The following is a 22,358-nucleotide window of genomic DNA, read 5'->3' on the forward strand; positions in this document are numbered from 1 at the left end:
GTTTACGTTCAACAACTAGAAAATTTGAAATAAAAAATGGAAAATTGTTTGTATACAATGATAATTGTTTGCTCCAAACTAACTTTGGGCAAGTAACAATAACAGGTATTCCATGAGTATCAATACTAGCATTTTTTGAGGTATCTGTGATGTAATTGGTAATTATTTGATCCAAACATGGGTCATTTTAAAGTTGTGTACAAAGCAGATTTTTGTTTTATATGATGGTTTCCAACAAAATAAGGTTTCAATTGGGAGTGTTTTGATTGACCTAAAAAAATTGCCAAAAAATCCTACACTGTTTTACAAATCCAGACTCTGGATTTGAGTCCCATCTTGAACAATTTAAAGTAAGGTAAAAAGTATGTTTGGGTTTGAAATGTTGGTTTCCAATAAAATGAGGTTTGAAGGAAGGTGTTTAAAAGATTTACACATTTTCTAAAAACCTAACCCTGTTTTCCAAACCTTAAAACCCTGGACGATTTAAAATTGGCTACATCTCGCAGGTTTTGGGTATCTAATTAACGTTTTCAACAAAAGAAGGGTTCCAGGAGGGTGTTTGAATTATTCTAAACTTGGCTAAAAACCCTACCTCTTTTTACAAATCTTAACTCTGAATTAAACCCTTACCTTGAAGAATTTAGAGTAAAAAACAAGTTCTGTTGACTAGTAGATAATGCTTTGCAACGCGGTTCGCAAGTACGATTTAAGCCAAAATCAAGGCATGAATGAAAATCTGCGATTTTCCCTCCCTCCTTCCTCTTGACGGGCACGCGCGCTCTGCGGCGGCGCGAGGAGGCAGCAAAGGACGCGGCGCTCGCTTCGTTTGCATTCAACACGTGTCGCAGGCGGGCGGTGAGGGGCGGGGCCGCGGTGGTCGCTAGGCGACGCGGGTACATAGTGAATGTTAAGCCTAGCAGCATCCAGGCGGGCGTGCGCGCGCGCGTTCGGGCGGGCCGCAAAACAGACACTGAGGTGGCGCGCCAGCAACATGTAGCACCCGGCACAAAAAAACCCAAAGACCAGAAGCCGTCCACAATCAGCGGACCTCAACCTTCCGCGGACGTCATGACGCGCGGCGAGGGAGCGGCGGGACGCTATCCCGCCGCGGGGACGACGGGGGAGGCGGACGTCCGGCGGACGGATGACGGATGGATGGAGTGAATGAATGAGAGAGAAGCGCGCCAGGAGGACGACAAGAAAGCGAGCCTCGCGCGCACTGTGAGTCCAACGCGCACACGCACCTTGCCCTTCACTTCAACGCCTGATTTTGACCCTTCCGTCATTGCTGTGCATGCGCGTGCGTGTTGCCAAGTTCCAGAGGTGTGACTCACTTGACGCGGGACATTTGTCAAAAACGTGCACGCACGGGCGCGCACGCACAAGCGTATCGTAGCTGTTGCGCATATGTGTCCTGCAGTGGGTTATTACCCCAATATCCCCCTCTTTCATACCCCAAACCCCCACTACCCCCTTTTTATAGCCCCCCCCTGCCTAAAACTAGCCCAACTCTATACCTCACAAGCCTTGGGGCACATAGAACACCGTAGCATCGTGCACAATCCAGAAGCGAGTGTAGAAATATGCAGGCACGCTCACACGCACTCCATCTTCATCATCTTCATCATCATGCAGATGTTCTCCGGGCGCATTCAACAGTTTTCACACGCCAACCCAAACGACTTGTTGCCGTTATAACAATCAGCCACCATCCATTTTGATGGCGGTTCGCGCTTAGCAGTTAGCGTGTTGCCTCGGCACCGACGGGGCAGAAAAATGTTTCTGATCCTGAGAAAATTTAAAAACTAAATAAATTGCTGGATCTGTGGTTGGAAGATACGAGCAGAGTTTGAATTTCCCGAAGCTAAAAAGCTAATTTTAGGATTTGAGCAAGTTAGCTTTGATTAGCATTTTTTTCCACCAGTTTTAAATGTGAATTTGCATTAAAACTATAGTCGAAATAATTATACATTGAGATTTTGTTGGAGTCTGATTGTAATGTCCGCACAACATGGCGTCCAATGTTTATGCCTTGTAAATAGGTGTCTATAGACACCTATCCAGTTGCTATGTACGCAAACAGCCTTGTCTTCTATCCATATGGTGGCAGATTGTTAAGCCCTAACATCCAGATTTCCCTCATATCTACCCTGTTGTATTCCATTCAAAAGGCCAACTCAATAAGTTGTGTCCGGGTATACAACTTTCTGATTGTAATAATAAATAATAATAATAATAATTTCCTTTGTATTGTCATTCTGTGTAACAATGTACACAGAACGAAATGTCGATACACCTGACCCGTTGTAGCGAGCCGATGCAGCCGCAGCCAACAGAGGGCGCCAATTGTAATACCTCGTAGATAGAAGATTTTTTTTTTTTGTAATGTCCACTCAATAGGTAGTTTACTATACATGAGGTGACCGATTGTATGCCACACTACCCTGGTTCTAAATATTTCCACCGTGTTGTATTTAATCCAAAAGGCCAATTCGAGGTATTTTGTCCTCATGATGTCTGATGGGTTTGTCCCCTTACATAAGCATCTGATTGTTCTATCCTTATAGCCAAGTGTTTCATTCTTAGGACTTGTAGACGGGTGTTTTTTTTCTGTCAACGGACAGATTTGTCTAATTTGTATAAGAGCCCAAGTGCTCCGCGTACGCAGGCGACAGATTGATATTTTGAGACCACCAGGTTCTTATAATGTCAAAATCAAGTCAACCCACATTTATTTGATTAATCCTTAATCACAAACATGTTTTAAAAGTGCACAGGTCACAATAACACCATACCCTGATCTTAAACCAATACGCGGGCAAGGAAAAACTCTGAGACCCCAACATGAGGAAAATATGAAACCTTAAGAAGGGTTCTCACAAGTGATAATCTCCCTTCCAGGTTGACCAGGGTGCACTCGATTTTTCTTTGAGAAACAATACACTAAACATACTTAATATCAATAAAAAAAAACTTAGGCAATATGTAAAAAAATGTTCAGAAAGTCCATGACAGCAACGACGCAGCTTTCATCTCTGCCATCTGGTCGATGCAGACGTGCTTCAGGTCCAGACGCCGGTCTGCTGACTCATATCGATATGTCCTTCCCCCTCATTTCACCATCAGCTATGCAGCATTAAAGGAGAGAAATGGCAAATTATGAGGTGGTCATCAATCATCAGCTATTGAATATAGAAGTGGGTCTTGAGTCAAGATTTAAAAACTTCCATTGAGGTTGCAGATCTTATCTCTGGAGACAGAGCATTCCACAGCACCATTGAAGCTCTTGAGCAGATTTCTTCTTGGCTCTTGGAGTCACAGTTCAACCAGCATTTTCCGAGCGGATGGTACTTGTAGGAAAATAAGGGGGAAATCAAATCATAGAGATAAGAGGGGGCAAGTCCATACAATCATGTTGGTTGTTATATTTTACTCACGTTTTTAATCTTTGTTTTGTTTGTTTTTTCTCTTGGGGCAGTTGTTAATATGTGTAATCAGCTCTAGCACCACCTAGTGTTGGTCATTGTTGCGCTTACTTGTCAATGAATATTATCTATTATACTGTTTTAAAAGAAAAACAAATAACATTTTAAGCAGACAGTGCCAGTTAGCTTATATGGGAGTGATATGGTCAAACTTTCATGAACTAGTCAATACTTGTAGTCTCGCAGCCACATTTTAAAACAGCTGCAAACTTTTGATGCTCGACAACGGGAGACCAGAGAGCAATAAAGTGTAGTAATCAAGCTGAGAGGTAAAAAACACATAAATTATAATCATAGCATCTGATTGCGACAACATCAAGCGAATCTTCGCAATATTACGGAGGTGGAAGAAATCAATTCTGTCTATGCTTTTACCTTACATGTGCATGACTACTCCAGGAGTTATGTAGACATATCCGTCTCATTGACATATGACTGATCCGTAGCTTCTGATTGTTAAAACCTAATGCCCAGTTGTCTGATTGTTATGCTTTGTAGACAAGTTTTTTTCACTCATGTCCACATACTCAGGTATTTGAGTATCCCACACATACAGGAGGCTGATTGTAATGCCACAATGCACAGGTTTGGGGATATATGTCCACCTGTCCAACGGTTTAATCATTATGTCCCCTTACTTAGCTATCTGGTTCTTATGTCCATCCATCCAAGCGTCTGATTGTTATGACCCCTGACTTAACTGTCTCATTGTGATGTCTTTCCCAAGGTATTTGAGTGTGATGCCTTGACGACACGTGTTCAGTTGCATGGTTTTCTCATGTTATATGTTTTTCATTGATCCCCCCCCCCCTGTATTTCCCTATTTTTTACCGTCCTCATTTCCTTACCCCTCCTTCATCTTTATTATTCCCCCTCCTCTTCTAATTACCGTCACGCTCCGTCCCTCCTCCTGCCTCCTCTATCCTTTTTCTTTCCTTGCTCTCTTTTTAGTCTGAACTGGTTTGACTTTTATTTTCTCCACCCTCCCTCTTGCCTCACCTGCTGTCCTTTATAATTCTCCCGGCTCCTCCTCTCCCTCACTCTTTCATCGTCTCACTCTTCATCCCTTTCCTTTAATCCTTTCTTCTTCTTCTTCTTTCACATCTTTCCACCGTCTCACCTCGTCCCTCACTCAGTTTCTGTAATCTCTATTTCCTCACCTCACCCCATTATCATTTCCTCCTCTTCACTTCTTTTTTTTTTTCATCATTTCATCTCTCCTTTGCTTGCTCAGTTTTTCTGGCAGTTATCGGCAAGCATCATTCTTTGTGAATGTATTCCTGTGCAAGAGATGAATGAGACTACACACACACAGGCACACACACAAGCACGCACAAACACACACACACACAAAAACACACACATTTTTATATATATATATATATATATATATATATATATATATATATATATATATATATGTATATACACTTTATCTGATGGAAGCCAGGAAGGGTCCTAAAGTGTAGGTTTACGAGTGATGGAGAAGAAGCCGAAACAGGAAATGAAGGAGGAAGCAATGAGGGGGGAATTTTACAGCCAGCCTCCAATTTATCTCGGCAGAGAGGGAAGGGGGAGTCACTCACTCAAAACCAGCGAAAATCTGCAATTCAATACATGTTCAAATAATTTTAATTCAACAAATACGGTTTTGTTTTGTTTATTTTCTTCCCTTCATACTTCAAATTAAGGCCCAGTGTGCTAGCTACAATTTGTTAGTTATTGTTTACGGTGAAATTTACTTGGAAATAGCTTTGCTAACTTAATACTAACATCAAACGAGCATCAATACGAACTAACTAACAGATAAGAGAGGTAAATAGTACCTCTCTTTATATTTTTCAACTTTATTTTATTGCTAATGCTAACATCAAACGAGAATCAACACCAATAGGATAGTGTGAAAGAAGTATAGATGCTACATTCATATTCGAGCTTGTTGATTTTGATTTTTTGTGTCCTGATGATAACATCAAAATAGCATCAACGCTGGAAAAGAAGTGTAGATGCTAGTCTTTTTTCCTTAAAGTGGGGCACACCCCCAAAAAAATCTCAACTAAAATTGTTTTTTTATTTCGAAATCAGCAAAAAAATTTCAAATAAACTTGTTTTTTTATTTTGAAATGAGCTCTTTATTTCATTAAAGGGGAAGACAACATGAAAACAATATCATCTTTTCTTTTAGATTTGGTTTCAAGAAAAAAAATGTCCAACTGTTTTTAGTCCGTGTCTGTGGGCGGCCATTTTACTGCTTGTTAAATACTAAAACATAACACTTTTAAACATAGTTTGGTTTAGAGATGTTCAATACCACTGTTTTCTAATTGATAGTAGTTAACTGAGTAGTCGTTGATACTACATAAGAATAACACTAACTCATATTTTAGAATAAATTAAATCCCTTAATGATATTGGTTCTTGATTAACGGCTACATATTCTGTCATTTCCAGTTCCTGTTTTTTTGATAGCACGTTTTTTTTCAATGATTGATGAAATACTCAACTGAGTAGTCATTGATTCCGATACAACATACTAACATACTGACATACAATAAAAGTACAGTTAAATACCGAAATAAAGATTGGATAATTGTATTATAATAATTCCAACTGTGATCTCCAGTCCCTGTTTTTTTGATACCACATTTTTCTGATTCATACAACTGAGTAGTCACTGATACTGATACCCACTGATAACTCGAAAACATAATAAGAAAATGCCATTCAACCCCAACATAATATTTTTTTTAACTACGAGCAATCATTCTAACTGTGATTTCCAGTTCCTGTTTGTTAGGTGGCCACTAAAGTGCAGTCAATACTAGGATCAATTTTGAGTAACGTTACCTTTCAAAAGGCTGGTATCGACACCGATACCAGTCATTGGTCCTTGCCTATACCTAGCTTAGTGGTCCAGTTCAGTTCAGATCAAGTTTCAAATTATGATCTCTAAGATTTAGGGTTGAAATCCAATTAAGCTCATCGATCAAGTTGCACAATCACAACCGTTTATTCCCCAATACTGATCGGCGGTTGATCCTAGTTGACTTTTAAGTCCGGCGCACAAAATGGACAGACGGATGCTAATCGAGTTGAGCAGCGCATCGTGGCAAGGCACACTTTTCATTCCGGGGCTTCTCAGAAACAATAAACAGAAAAAAATGTCTCCAGCAGTTTCCATTGCTGCTGCCATGGCAACGCTTATTAGCAAGGACTAGACCGCCTTGACTGACAGATACTCGGGTCGGGAGATTCGGTTCTTGAGGACGGACACGGTTGAGAGCATCGATATTCAATGCTGCTGTTATTTGTTTCTCTTTTTGCCTGAAAAGACTCAATAAGCCTTAAGGGGTCTGGCAGTCTCATCGGGATCTCGAAGGTTTTGAATATGTTTAGACTGTTAAGCGCTTCTAAAGACCGACATCGGTTCCCTGGTGCCAGTGAGATCTAGAGTAGCCGGTTACTAGACTCAGAACAAAACCTTTCTTTAGGGACAAGAATAGTTGGGATTTTAACCTTCCTTAATCGTCCCTTTCGACTCAAACCTTGTTCTGGGACTAGAAATGTGCTTGGGGACTTGAATTTTCCATTTTGATAAATATTGTTCCTTGGGAACTGAATTTTTTATCAGGATTAGAACTGTCCTTTTGGACATGTAGCGAATACGGGTGGTAAATACATTATTCTAACAAACAATTTATTGACCAATTGAATTAAAGAGCCGAGTTTACTCTTTTCAAAACTCGTCTTGCCTTTTTGGAGCACCACATACGTTTTTAGAACATTATGTCAGGAAAACCGATTAAAAATTTTGTTTAGTTATTCTGAAGGGTGGCTACACACACTTTAGGTGAATTCTCTTCTCCGTATTTGATAGTTCAATATTCTTTCATTAAGACACACACACTCTTGGATTTATGGACTTTTATTTTACTTATCATCTACTGAAGAAGCTTGAATAGAACACAAAACAATAATAAGAAAATGAAACCAAAAAACTACAAGTTGAAACCTACGTCACACCAATACCAATACCTAGCAACAATGAGATGTTCTGCGAAGTTCTGCTCCGATGAACATGATGGCCCAGTCTTTATGTCCTGGCTGTAGAACGTTGAGGAATTGTTGTAGGCCTGGTACGAGGACCACAGGATGCAGGGTGTTGAATACTCTATGGACTCAAACCTTCTCATAGACTTAAACGTTCCCTTGGGACAAAACGTTTTCCTGGGATTAAATTTCCCTTGGGAACAGTACCTCCTTGGTAAAAACTGTCACTTGGAACTTGAACTTTGTCTTTCAAAAAATAACCTTCTCCGGGGATCAAACAAATTTTCTGAGTTGTTTTTTTTTACTAGAACTGTGCATTTGGACTCAAACCTTATCCTGGGATGAGAACTGTGTCCGGGAACAACTTTGTCTTTCAATTACAATTGTCCCCCGGGAACAGAACCTATTTTGGGGAGAAAAAAATGTCTTTTGGGAAAATAACCTTCTTCTAGTATTAAAACTGTCCTTTAGAGCCAGAACTTTCTCTGGGAGAAACACTTTCCCATCGTAACCTCTCTTTTTATTTATTCATTCATTCAATCAGAACCGCTACTTAAACTGACTTAAACCTTTTCTTGTGAATAGAACTGTTCTTTGATACTGTACCCCGTATCTGTGTCTATAAACCTGGCAATCAGAAACAGGGTTTCCTTTTCTGTAGAAAGAATTAGTTGGGCCTTGAACCTGCTCTCAGGAAAAGCACTGTCCCTCGGGACGTGAACCTTCTCCTGTGATCAGAACTCTTTATTGAACTTGATCTTTCCTTCGTAACTAGAACTAGCTCTTGGTCTTATTACCTCTAGGGACAAAGACTGTTCCTATCGACTGTAGTTTTCTCTACTTTTCCATCAGCTTACTCCTCTCACTTCCCAGGGAAGCACTCTGCGACTGATGAGTCTCTCCTGAACGAAGTCTTTCGTACGAGGTGTCCTCCCACCGGGGGCCCAGGGCCGACCTCTTCCGCGGCAGAGAATACGATGTCGTCAATTAGGCGGCCCCGCAATCCTTGCCCGGGCTCCATGCGGGAAGCTGACTTTCTTCCGGAGCGGCCTGACTGAACCCGCTCAAGCTAACGCTGGAATGCTAATGTTCAAATCAGCGCCTGGCGACCAATCGTTTGGAGGTCTCAGTTCTTGTTAGCGCTGAGCTTCACCTGGGCTAGGGAATATTTGGCAATAAATGAGGTCAGCTTTAGGTAAAAAATTAGAATGGGTATTCAAAGTTTTTCTGGGGGAGTCAGAATTTTTTTTTTTTTTTTAAATATTTTTGAAAATGTGCACTACCTCCTACAGATTAAAAGCCCTACAATAAATGTTATTATGCTTTGTCTAATTTTGGGTCAAATTTTCAATCCACGTTTTTTTTTTTTTTTTTAAGTGATCAAGAGATTAACAAATCTGAATAATAGAGTCAGGAGCATTATCACTTCTTACTGTTTGTTTTCTAAGGCCTTCGAGTCAATCAAGGCATAAAGGATTCTGTTCATAGAAAATCAATGATGCATATACCCATTATTTGGAAATTGGCGTCCTTGTCCATCTTGCTCCGGCACTGTCCAGGTTTTCCCTGAACAGGACGCAACTTCTTCCTTGCTCTTGTCCGCCAAACGACCTTGTGATTCGGCCTTGAGTAGCCGGTCCGCCAGTTGAATAATTCAAGCCAGATTCTGTGGCAGGGGATCGCAGCACTCGTGTATGCAATTGTTGCATTTTGCTCAGGTTTTGACTTTGTTTTGTTGTTTTTCTTCTCTAGGGGGAGTTGTTAATATTTGTAGTCAGCTCTACCACCACCTAGTGTTTGTCTTTGTTGTGCCTACTGGTCAATGAATGCTATCTGCTATACCGTATTAAAAGAAAAACAATTAAAAGGCACATTTTGGAGAGCAAAAGCTTTAGCACCTGTCTTTCTTGTGCTTGCTAGTCAATGAATGCATCGGGGATTTATTTTCATAGAGACAATAAACAACTTTTAACAATTATAACTGAAAAATATACCCAATTCGGGAAAAAAGCACTTTTTAGAGTCAAGAGCTCTAGCACCACCTAGTGTTTGTATTTGTGATGCTTACGAGTCAGCGAATGTAAGGGATTCAATTCAGCGAAATAATCAACGTTTAACGATAGTTTTTTTTATCAAAAAATAATCCAAAGTAAAGTCATTTTTTGGAAAGCAGGCAAATGAGCAAGGCTCTAGCACCAAAAAGGCACGTGGAGAACAAAGGGGCACGTGATCTATCACCACCTAGTGTCTGTGTGTGTGGTGCCTACTATTCAGTATTTGCATCTGGGAATTTAATCAGAAAAAGAATCATCATCAATTAAGGAGATTATTTAGAAAAAATAACCAATGTTTCACAATTATATTTGAAATGATGAAAAAAAGTCTTTAAAAGATGCACTTCCTGGAGAAAAAAACAAAGGTGCAAGAGCTCTAGCACCACCTACTGTCTTTGTATTATGAGTTAAGTAGTTCCTTTGAGCTGGAAATTGCTAGTACTGTACGGCATGTTACGTGTGCATACCTCACCCATGCCCCAAGCATTTTCCGGGCGTGTATAGTGTCACATGCTAATTACACGCTTATTACATGGTTCAGCTTCACTAAGCCCGCTTACAAAAAATGACAGACGAAAGCGGCGCTAGGCGTCATCAGGTACAATAAAAGAATGCACAAAATCATTGCATAGTATCAAAAAATGTATACCTTAGTCTCCCGACCATAAGGCGCACAAAATGTCTCAGATTTTCTTCAAATTCTGTGCCGTACCCTATGGTGCAGTGTGCCTTGTTTCTCATGCAAAGCGAATGACGTGGACCGGTTCGGTGGGCTCAGGGTTGGGCCCCTGTCCCTGAGTCTGGGAGTTCACAGGTTCGTGCCTTGGATGAATCAAGACTTACAACATTTTCGGGTGAAATTCCAAGTTTTTTGAGATTGCTCACATTTTCAACTAAATGCAACTTCCGTGCATCTCCTATGACTTTGAAGCGACTCTTGTGTGACTGCTATCATACCCTTCTTGTACAGAAGAGGACGCACGACGTCACAAGCAATGCATTGTTAGCGGAAGTGTTCATGGATGCTACCGCCGTAGTTTCTAGCAATTTGAAAGTTATTGGGCTATGGGAGGCTGGGGAGAGTTGTCCCCCCAAATATTAATTAAATCTTAGTATCGTTCATATTTCCAACAAAATGCAACATGCAAGTTGGTAGGGCGCCCGCTCCGAGACTGGGAGGTCGCTGGTTCAAGCCTCGGCCGAGTCTTACAACATTGGTACTCATTGCTTCCCTGCTTGGCGCTCGGCATTAAGGGTTGGAATTGGGGGGTTTGGTCACCTAATGACTCCCAACACAGCAGTTGGGTCTAAAATGGCGGCGCCCTGTTTGACTGCGGCTGCATCGGCTCGCTACAGTTTAACTGTACGGGTCAGGTGTATTGACATTTCGTTCTGTGTACATGGTTACAAAGAATGACAATAAAAGTAAATTCTTCTTCATCTCCCGTGACTGTTTGTGGAAGTACCACTCATAGATGCTAACGCCGTAGTGTATCTAGCAATTTGAAAGTTAGTGTAATTGTCTTGGTGCTTTCGTTTCATGAACCGGTGTCATTTTTCCACCCGGACCAAGACTATGGTCGCGTAGAAATTTACAGATGATTATATAATGAAAATAATGGATTGCTGACGCTTGGGCGGGCCTTTATTGTAGCTTTTGGAAAGTGACTCTGAATGTAAAGAAAGCAAACCTTTTAATGGAGATTTAGGAAAGCTGATCTGGTCAGAAACAGAGGACGAGGATTTTGACGGTTATGTTATGGATTAGAGGTAAAAAAAATCTGAAAGCCAAACAGTTTTGCACCAGCTCTTTTTAAAAAAGAAAAAATATCCGTGTGTTTAATTTTGTAATCAATCCTTAAATAAACCACAGCGAAACTCATTTTGCTTCTGTTGTATATTGAAATATGCACACCTGTATGTTCGTCTGTGTTGCTGTAACACGACCACAAGCAGATGGCTACCATCCCCTATTGTGAGGTGCGCCTTGTGTAAAATACAGAATAGAACAAGCTACTGAAACTGCGACCTTTCACACGGTGGCCCTATGGTCATAAAAATACGGTATGTATAAAAAGTATGTATGTATATACATTTTTTAAAAGGCTCCAATTCATACGGGAATTGAACCCGATTAAACGCACTTGTTCCCACAGCCGACTAATTACACGTCGACATTTGTTTTGCGGCTTGTTCTTTCCGCCCGCGGGCGTCGCCATCACAGCATCCCTCGGCTGCCATTTTGCCACGTCCCCGAGGGGGCTTGCTGGCGGTGACATCAGGCCGGGCTCGTCTTCTGATCCTGCTTGAAAGGTTTGGAATGCCGCTTTGTTGTTCCATCTCCGATGGTGCCAGGCGGCGGCGGTGCCAAGATGGCCGCCTCTTGGATCGCACACAATGATATTGGTCGCGTAGAGCTGCGTTTGCGTAGTAATCTTACATCGTTATTCTCATAGGTCATACATATTTATTACATACTGGTTACATAGTACGTATTACTTAATTTTGCCATAGTTGTGTTATCAATCACAGTTCACCAATCACTTAACTGCCAGGGTCATCGGGGTACCACTTCCTGTGGTGTGTCTTGGGCAAGTACAGCCTCCCTCTCCAGGCTGTTTTTTGGGTATTGGTTTGCTACCCCACATGATAAAGATAGTACAGGTTTCTATGGTTACCCCTTACACTCGAAGCCCCCTGATCTGACTCAGATACAGCACCTTCATCATCTGGTCGCCCCCTCTGTTTTTCGGCGTAAGCGTCATACGGCACTTTGGAGACGAACTGGACCTTACTAGGGGAAATATGAGGGGTTTGATACCACTTTTTTTCATATACTTAACTCAAAACGTAATAAGCAGCAATTATCATTCCTCTAATTTCAGGTTCACGATTGCGCAGCTGATACTGGTATTGATCAGAATGCGAGTACAGATACCTTACAAAACTGACGATGTTAGCCTGCCCACACAATAATCATGATTATTGATAATATTCCTTTTTAAACTGGAACATTTACTGTTATTCTTGCTTCATTTTATGTGAAATTATTGAAAATTTCATTTTAATTCTAGTCATTATTAGGGCAGCGTCCATCTTTTGTATCGATACCATGGATTCAGTTCGGCATCTTTTGTAATGTCCATGATAATTATTTTCCCATAAATATTAGTTTAATAATCAGGGATGTGTAATATCACTTTTTTTCCCAAAATTGATCCACAAGTAAATGGTAAATAGTCTGCATTAATATAGCGCTTTTCAAGTCAATGAGGACCTCCCAAAGCGCTTTACAATGTGCTTCACACTTACCCATTCACACACTCACACACCAATAGGGAGTCAGCCATGCAAGTCGCCTACCTGGTTATTGGGGGCATTAGGGAATCAGTGTCTTGCCCAAGGACACTTCGACAAGTCTCAAATATAAATGGATACCGATACCAAAAACACTAGAAGGGAGCAGAAACGACCCATATTCGCGTTTTTCAGAATAATCTTTAGAACCCAAAACATTTTTGCTTAAAATTTTTCGGAATTTGTATACAACTACAACTACATTGGAGGAACTGTCTTTAGTCCCATAGAATAGAATATGTGTGGTATCGGCAACAATGCGCTTTTTGTGATGTCTGTGATGATTAGTTTTCCATAAATATATGTTTTTTGGAGTAAGGCTGGGTAATATAACTCATTTTAAAATTATCCACAAGTCTCTATTAGCAATTGGTACAGATACTAGAAAAACCTTTAACAGATGCCAGAAACGATCGATATATGGGTTTGAAGCAAACCTTTGACTCGCAACATATATTTGCTGATAGTATGAAATTGTCGGATATTTAATTTCAAGTTATTAGTATAAAACAACCGCTATAGGGAAGTCATCCTCTCTGGTGACAATACCATAAAATAAGTCTGGTATCGGTATCAAAAAGCTTTTTATAATGTTTGTGACATTAGTCTTTCAACAAATATGTGTTTGATTATAGGTGTGTAAAACCACGTTTTTACCAATCGATCCAAAAGTCTCGATTAGGAGTTGATACAGATACCAAAAAAACACTAGTGGATATGAGAAACAACTTGTAGTTCAGTTTAAAGAAAAACTTTTCAATTCCAATTGATTTTTCATAAAATCTAATGAAATTATCAGGAATTTAGTTTCTGGTTATCAATATATAATGGCCACTATATGTCAGCAACCATTTTTAGTACAGATACATAAGATACATAAGTCTGGTATCAGTGACATTATACTTTTGTAATGTCCCTGCCAATTTGTTCTCATAAATATAAGATTATTAATCTGGGAAGTGTAATCCCACTTTCCAGTAAGTAAGTCTAGATAAGTAACTGATACCGATACCAGAAAGCCAATAGTATGTACTAAAACGAATGATACAGTATAACCTTAAAGTATTTTCGCTTTGAATAAGACATCAGAAATTTTATATTTAGTTATTCGTACAAAAGGGCTATTAGAGGGCAGCAACCGTGTTTGGTACCAATACCACAGAATGAGTTGCCTCCAAAGCTGATACCGGGTATGATAATGATCGATATTAGCGCAAAATTAGTTGTAATAAAATAAAATAAAACAGGATTGATTCGATGTCCTACGACCTGATATCCAATCGGTTACAGAAAACCCTGTCTCGTTAAAGCCAGGCCATTAGCGCTTCTGTCATAGTTAGCGCTTTTGTCGCGGTAATCGTCAGATGTCTCGAAAACCGCCACGATTGTTTTTTCGCAATAGTCAAATTGGCAGAAGCAAGTGCGCAACATCGCTTAGCATTAGCGTCAACAAAGATGGCCTCCGCGCCACCTGCTATTCGGCAAGAGACATCTGCGAACATATGGCGGCCTGACTTCTTTTCTCCCGCCATTTAAACGTTTTCGCCGAGGGCGCCCACCCGGCCCCCCAACACCCCCCTTGTGTAACGGCTTCCCATTCGCCTTGCGACGAGGTGCCGGGTTGTTTGCTTCGCCGTTTGCTTCCTGCAGTGAGTGGCAGCCCGGCGGGCGAGCTAGCGGTGGCGGCAAATGCGACAGCAAAGAACTATCAATCTTCTTTTTTTTCCCGTTTTCCTGGCAGCCACCAGCTGCTGCGGCAATGCCGGGGAAGCTTGAACAAATCCCACGAATACCTTCCAGAACACCCCTACCCCATAAAAAAATGCCCTCCAATTTTTTGGGACATTTTGGATACTGAGAAACAATGGCTAGTTATACATTTCACTCACCATTACTAGTTTATTACACATTTTTTGGTCATTTTAAACAAAAAGAAGATCATATCATGAGTAGGTAAAGAAATGTAATTTAACCAGGGAGTTGTTTGCTATTTCAATAAGCTTGGTGGTATTTTAGCCCAAAATAAGCTTTGCGCTAGATGTGATCACCGAGTTCTTTTTCTATTAATTTTTACTTTCAAAGGCTAAAAATGGCATTGCCATTTATTCAAATTAGTTTCTGGTAGATCAGGGGTGTCCAAGAGCGGGACGGATTTGGTAAGCTGAAAATGCGTGTGGGCCGACTATTCAGCACACAAGATTTTTTTAACGTCTTTCACTTCAAAAAATGACTTGAGAGTAATCACTCTAAAGAATCCAATGTGTTTTTATAACGCAAAGAAAAAGATGATTTATAATGTAAGTCATTGTGTTCAAAGTTGGCCTTTTTTATACCTACCTCATACCTAATTTACAAATTTGCAATAGCCTAAAAGGACTTTTACTTGTCTCTTTGAATGTTAACATGTTTCATTTTTGTTTAACAGAATAGAAATAAGAGTAATCCCCACATCAGTTATCATATACAGACATTTATTACATTTTTAATTTATTTTTTGCTGAATTAATGATATATAAAACATCATGATTCATTGTAAGATTCACCATGTCCAAAATTGGCCCTTTTTACACATCTGTCCATTTTCTGCACCGCTCATTCTCACTAAGGTTACTTAGAGTAATTGTCTTTCACTCCTTTGTTTCATTTTTATTTAACAGACAAAACATATCAGAAAAGGCCAAAACTGGGATAAACATGCGGACATTTATTGCCACATTTGAAAACTTTATCATTTATCATAGTGAAAACGATACAAATTACAATAGGAGTCATTGTGTCCGAAAGAGGCAGTTTTTATCTTGTGCCGGTATCTTTCACTTACTTTTGCTTGAAACTTAACTCATTTCATTTTCATTCAACATATTAGAAATATAAGGGAAAACTTAAAATTGGATAAGATATGCCGAATTATTTTTGCAATATAGAACTTTTTTCGCTGAATTGATATCGAAAACTATATGATTTATAGTCGGCATGTCCCTTTCGCACATGTGCTTCATTTTTATTCAATAGATTGAGAATATCGGAAAAGTTGGAGTAAATTATGCAGTCCTTAATCCTACAAAATGTTTCGATTTTGCCATAAATCATTCAAGAAAACGATGATATATAGTAGGATTCACTGTGTCCAAAAGTGGCCATTTTCACACCGGCCTCATGCAAATCTCTGTCGCACGCTTACAATTGCTTGGAACTACTTTGACGTGTCTTTTTTAACCTTAACATTCTTTCTATTTATATTTATAGGGACAGTGTGTATTATTTGCCCACCAGATATCAATGTTTTGCGTCGTGTCACCAAAAACTAGTTCTAAAAATAATCATAAGGGAGAATACTAAGTATATAGACTCAAAGTGATCAAATCAATCTTTCTTTATTTATTTTTTTGCAAATGAATGGAGTTATTTCAAACTAAAGAACGCACACAGTCCCTTTAAGAAATTAAGAATATCAGAAAAGACAGACGAAAATGGGATAAAAGATGTTGACATTCATTGCAATATTTAACATTTCGTAGGATTATTCATACCCAAAACAATATGATTGACAATGACTTACCTGTCAGAACCCGCACAGACGGAGGACCCAGACGCGTAACGTTTTCACACAAGCTTCATTTTACCGGGAATGGGGCAGTCATGCACGTGAACACAAACGCCAGGGATGCGGCAATCACTGGACGGAAGAAGTGTGACAGAGAGGTCAGGGGCAGACGAGAGCGATACCGTATACTGGATACTGGAGTAAGATACCGAACAGGATGAGACAAACGGGATTGTTGCCGGATACCGAAGACTGGAGCAAGATACCGGAAAGGAGTACACAAACGGGATCGATACCGGATACTAGAAACGGGAGCAAGATACCTGACAAGACGAGACAGGCGGGATCGATACCGGATACTGGGTCCACGAGCAGGATACCGCACAGAGTTAAAACACAAGTCCTGCAAGTGCAGATGTTCGTTGACGGACTGGCAAGGAGTGAATGAGAGCACAGAGTTTAAATAGGAGGGAAGCCAATCAGGCAACGAGTCGCAGCTGGTGCCAATTGGGCGGGGCCAAGTGAGGGCAATGGGCAACCGTTACATTACCATGTCAAAAATAATCACCATTTTTACTCATACCTAGAGCAAATTTCTTTACCACATTGAAACACATTTTTCTTTAACAGAGTAAAAAAATCGCAAAATCCCAGAATGAGGTTAAATCGAACAGAAATGTATTGCCAAACTGGAACATTTTGCAGGATTAATCATCATTAATCATCAAAACAAGTAGATATCTAATAGGGGTCATTGTGTCCAAAAATTGCCATTTTTACACTTTCCAAGTGCAAATCTCTTTCACACAATTACAATGTGGTAGAAATTCCTTTTGCCTGTCTTTTTGAACCTGAGATTTTAGATATTTTTCTAAAAGGTTATTTGACTGCTAAATGTCCTCAGGGCCAGAGTTTTCTACCCAAAGCCGGCCCACGTAGCTATGAGGGATGAATTTGAATAAAGGAAAAGCAGAAAGCTCTTATGATGCATTTTTATTGGGAAGAAATACACGTAAATGTTGATAAGTTAACAGAAAATACTTCACCCTTTTAGATCAAAGGAAAATTATATAAAGATTCTGATATTTACCTATGTACAGTATCAGAAATATGACATCAAAATAGATAGATAGATAGATAGATAGATAGATAGATAGATAGATAGATAGATAGATAGATAGATAGATAGATAGATAGATAGATAGATAGATAGATAGATAGATAGATAGATAGATAGATAGATAGATAGATAGATAGATAGATAGATAGATAGATAGATAGATACTTTATTCATCCCCTAAGGGAAATTCACATTTCCAGCAGCATCCCTGAGCTGAGAACAATACAATAATAAAGCCAAAAGAATACAATATACAAATACCCAGTGTGACGTGCAAATGCCCACTTTAGCATGTTATATAGAGTAACTAAATAGTGCTACACAGAATACATAATGCTGTAAGATTCGGTAATATCCAATGTAGGTGGTGTGGTTTAATGTGGGCCTTTACTCTGCCGGGTGGAGTTAAAGAGCCTCATGGCATGAGGAAGAAAAGATCTCTTCAGTCTGTCCGTAGTACAAGACAGTGACAGCAGTCTGTCACTGAAACTGCTCTTCTGTCCGGAGATAATGCTGTGAAGCGGATGCGATGGATTGTCCATGATTGACCTCAGCTTTTTCAGTGCCTGTCTCTCAGCTACTGTTGTTAGGCTGTCCAGCTCTTTGCCCACAACAGAGCTCGCTTTCCTAGCCAGTTTATTGAGACGAGAGGCATCCTTCTTCTTGATTGCACATGCCTTCCAGACAGATTGTCAGGCCTTAAACTAAACTCTTAGAACTCTTATGAAGTAGCTACTCCAAACCCATTTTAAGTAGGCTACTTAAAAAAAAATTGTCAATGACAATGTCCATGTCCATAGACATGAGAATTTCCTTTTCGGTGCACATTAGCATGAAGGCCTCCAAAGGTTCCAGAGACGGTGAGCCTTTAGCCTAGTTTTCACTTATTTTAAAGCAGAGAAGCTCCCCTCACATGCAACCTAAGTACAGGAAAGGCTCGACAGGAAATTATATGCCTGTCCAATGAAAAGATAGGCATCTCTAAAGGCCCGGTCACACAGCCTTCCACGGGCGTATCGAGGCTGAATCAGCAGACGCGGTGGAAAATGTGCAAAATTGGCTAAACCCGCTGTTTACCCGTGGTATGCCTGCGAAACAGACGCCGGCGACTGTTCCGCGTCCTTATCGCGGGTAACCGCAGCTGCATCGCGTTTGACCGTGCCTACACGCCGTACACACGCTAATGCACGTGATAACACCGTGATACAGGCGCAGAACAAAGGTGCTATGACCGTGCTCCACCCGCGATTACCCGCTAAAATTTCACGTCCTACCCGCGTGTAACCACGTCTTGGCCGCAGCCGTAGCACGTCCTAGCACGTTCGTACCGCGTCTTCACCTCGTGTGTACCACGTGTGCCACCCGCGGTTACCCGTGGTCTAAAGTTTTGAGCAGCGCAAAACTTTTTCGCGCGGCCAACCGCGTGTGAATTTCTTACCGCGTGTTTGCTGTTAAAAACGTAATATTGGAATATAATATTGTGAATGTGCTTAATTGCTGTTGAGATTGTCATGATTGTTTTCTGTTTTTAGTGTCAATAAATTTGTTCAAACCAAAAAAAACCGCGTGTAAAGCACTGCTGTATCTCGTCTGTATCGCGATCTCAAAGCGTCCAACAGCGTCTGCTTCACGGGCAGAAATTTCTGGCCGTGATTCAGCCTCGATACACCCGTGAAAAGCTGTGTGACCGGGCCTTAAGGAAGCTACTTTTTGCTTCTTTTTATATTTTCTATTTTTTTCCCGAAGCTTTCTTCTTATTTTTTCCCTAGCCTTTTTTTCTCTTTTTATTTTTTCTCTGTTTTTCCTTCCTTTTCTCATTTCCTTTGTATTCTTTTGAGTCTTCTTTTATTATTGTACCTCCTTCTTCCCTTTTTGCCTTTATTTTTTTCTTCTGCTGTTTCTTTTTCTTGTCTTTTTATTCTTTTTTAGGTTTTTTTGCCCCCCAAAAGTAATTTTGTGCATAATGTTACATAATATTTATTTATTATATGGACAAAAGCAACAAAAACAATCTAAAGAAGCTTTTGGGAGCTGAAAGTGTCGCCTCTTTTTAGTGAGCTTAGCTGAAAGAGACGCTTCTCGAAAAAGAGACTACGTGCATTTCCGAGTAAGGAGCTACCCAGTGAAGGCATTTCCTGCTATATTCTACAAATACGTCCTTCTTTGAACGAGTTTCTTTTTCTTTTCCTGGCTTATTCTGTTCCAACTAGTACCTTATTGCCCTCCATCGTACCTGACTCACATCATTCGCGCTAATCTGAGTTCCTGTTACTGCCAAATAAGAGTGGTGGTGGGCCAGACAACTTCAAATTTGGGAGGGGAGAATTCCCCCAGACGGTAAAACTCACCTCATCTGTTCCGCTGAATGTGGCCCAAATAGCTGACTAGAGAAGGAATGCACGAGTATTTAGATAGTGTTGAAATTATTTTTCCCATCCAGGCAGGCCCAAATTCACCATCTCTCGTTCTTCCTGATTAGCCACTCTGGCATCGAATGTCCCTATATTGTGTCGTGCGACCAAAAACGAGTACACAACGGCTAATACAATTTACGGAGACTCAAAGTGCCAATACCGCACCATTCTTGACATTTTCTTACCTGGCTCTTTGCCAGATTTTTGTTTTTTTGTGTAACTGTAGCAACAAGTCGGCTGAAAATTATGTTATTTCATGAGACTCACGCTTATTCAAATTAATGCATATTTCTCAACTTTCAAGTACAGTATTTCTTTTTAAGTGCATGTTTATTTGATCGTTCTTTTTGCTTATTATATAAACAAATTACATTTGTTCACAATGAGAAGCGCTATATATTACGCACTGTCCCTTTAAGATACTACAAATATCAGAAAAGCCCAAAATAGGTTAAATATGAATGAATGAATGAATGAATGAAAACTTTATTTTGAACATTAAAATAAAAACAACAAACAACATAACATGTTCGAAAAGGGGTAGTCAGAAGCAAATGCTCATTTATGCAGAAATTCATTGCAAATCTTACATAAAACAACTCAAAATGTTGCTGATAATTAATTAATTGATTGATAGAATCGATTTATTAGTTCAAGAGACACTGAATGAAAGATGAAAGTACGAAAATATGTATGAAACTTTAATTAAAACCAAAATAAAGGGAAAAAAATGAAAGGATATGATCACCAAAATTGGCCACAATTTGATGAGCATATACAATCATTTTAAACAAGCTGATTGGACAAACATAGAGTTTAGAGACCCCGCCCAAATTCTGTCACAGGGTACAAATGGCCGCCTTCTCTCTCCTAGTGTTTACAGCCAGCCACATTCGACAATCTTTTTTCCCGTTCCTCGCCATCGTCAGCTCGGAATGACTGACTCGTGCCGACGGAAAATGAGGAGTAATTGCGTATTGAAGAGGGAAGACGAGAGACGGCCGGCAAACACAAGAAGCAGAAAAAGATAGAAAGACAATGTTCATGATTAAAGCGAAACACGGGAGCTGTAAAAAGTAATAACTGGGTAATAAAGGAGGAATGAATAAGTCATCAAATAATTATTAAATGAGTATGTGTGTTCCTAAGGGGAATATGATTGAAATGAGACCAATAATTGGGTAAGAGATTTTGTTCGAAGGTTAAAAGAGGAACATAGTTATGAAAAGAAGTTAAGTCATCAGGAAGGAAAAATAATGTACAAAGCGGCCATTTTGCGTTATTACAGTGATTCTTGGTGGTGTGAAAACACGTTGTTTATTCAGATCAGGGTTTCCAAATAATGCGGAGCGAAGCACACGAGAAAAATGACTTGCAATGTGAAATATGGCCACTGGATGTTGGCAAAGCCAAGCGCCACTCAACTGGAGCTGTATTTCTTTATCTCTCTCTTCCTCTCTCTCAGTCTATCAGGCTATTTTCTCTCTTTCTCTTTGACACTGTTTCTTCTTTCTTTTTCTTCCTTTTTTTCTTCCTTACTCGTTCTCTTTCCATCACTTTTTTATCTCTGTTTCTCTCGCTATTTCCTCCTTTTGTTTCTCTCTCTCTCTCCCTCTCTCTCTCTCTCTCTCTCTCTCTCTCTCTCTCTATATATATATATATATATATATATATATATATATATATATATATATATATATATATATTTCTATCGCACTTTTCTCTTGCTTGTCCTTTTTTCTTTCTTTCCCTCTTTCCCTGTTCCTCTCTTTCTCTTGTTCTGTCTTTGTCTCTTCTCTCTTTCTGTCTTTTGCTATTTTACTCGTTTGCTCTTTTGTGCTTTCGCTTTTTCTTTCTTTTGCATTTTCTCTTTCATTTTCTCTCTCTCTCTCTCACTATTTCCATCTCTTTATTTCTCTACTCTCTTTGTTTCTCTCTTCATATTTCTTTTTTCTCCCTCTTTTCTTTCTTGCAACTGCTTTCTTTCTCTCATTGTGTCTCTTTTTATGCTCGTTTTCTGTCCCTCTTTAAACTTTCTCGCACTTGCTCTCTTTCTCCCTCCCTCACTGTTCCTATCCCTCTACTTTCTCGTTCTCTATCCATTTCTCTTTAATCTACTTGCCACTTATAAAAACGTACTGGCTGCAGGCTTGACTTATTTTGAGATGCTCCTGCTTTGTCCTTCAGTGTCACTCACACAGCTGGTGTTACAAGCAAACATAGCCAAGTCCCGTGATTCAGGCATCTGGCTTTTTTTTTTTTATTGTTTCTTTCTCTCGTCACTCATGTTAGCCACTTGGCTGTGGGGCTATGGCTGCAAGGTAGACTCTATTT

General features: G+C 39.9%; 1 protein-coding gene across 1 annotated transcript in view; it reads left to right on the forward strand.

Moving 5' to 3' along the window:
• The first annotated feature begins 807 nt into the window (after positions 1–807).
• grin2da (glutamate receptor, ionotropic, N-methyl D-aspartate 2D, a) overlaps positions 808–22,358 on the forward strand; it is a 100,338-nt gene continuing 78,787 nt past the window's right edge. Inside the window, exon 1 of the mRNA XM_088328680.1 lies at positions 808–1,221. The gene's annotated coding sequence lies outside the window, so the exon portion shown is untranslated. The remainder of the gene's footprint in view (positions 1,222–22,358) is intronic.

Source organism: Urocampus carinirostris, chromosome 2, assembly GCF_059441175.1.
Source record: "Urocampus carinirostris isolate Australia breed hairy pipefish chromosome 2, RoL_Ucar_1.0, whole genome shotgun sequence".
NCBI classification, from domain to species: Eukaryota; Metazoa; Chordata; class Actinopteri; order Syngnathiformes; family Syngnathidae; genus Urocampus; species Urocampus carinirostris.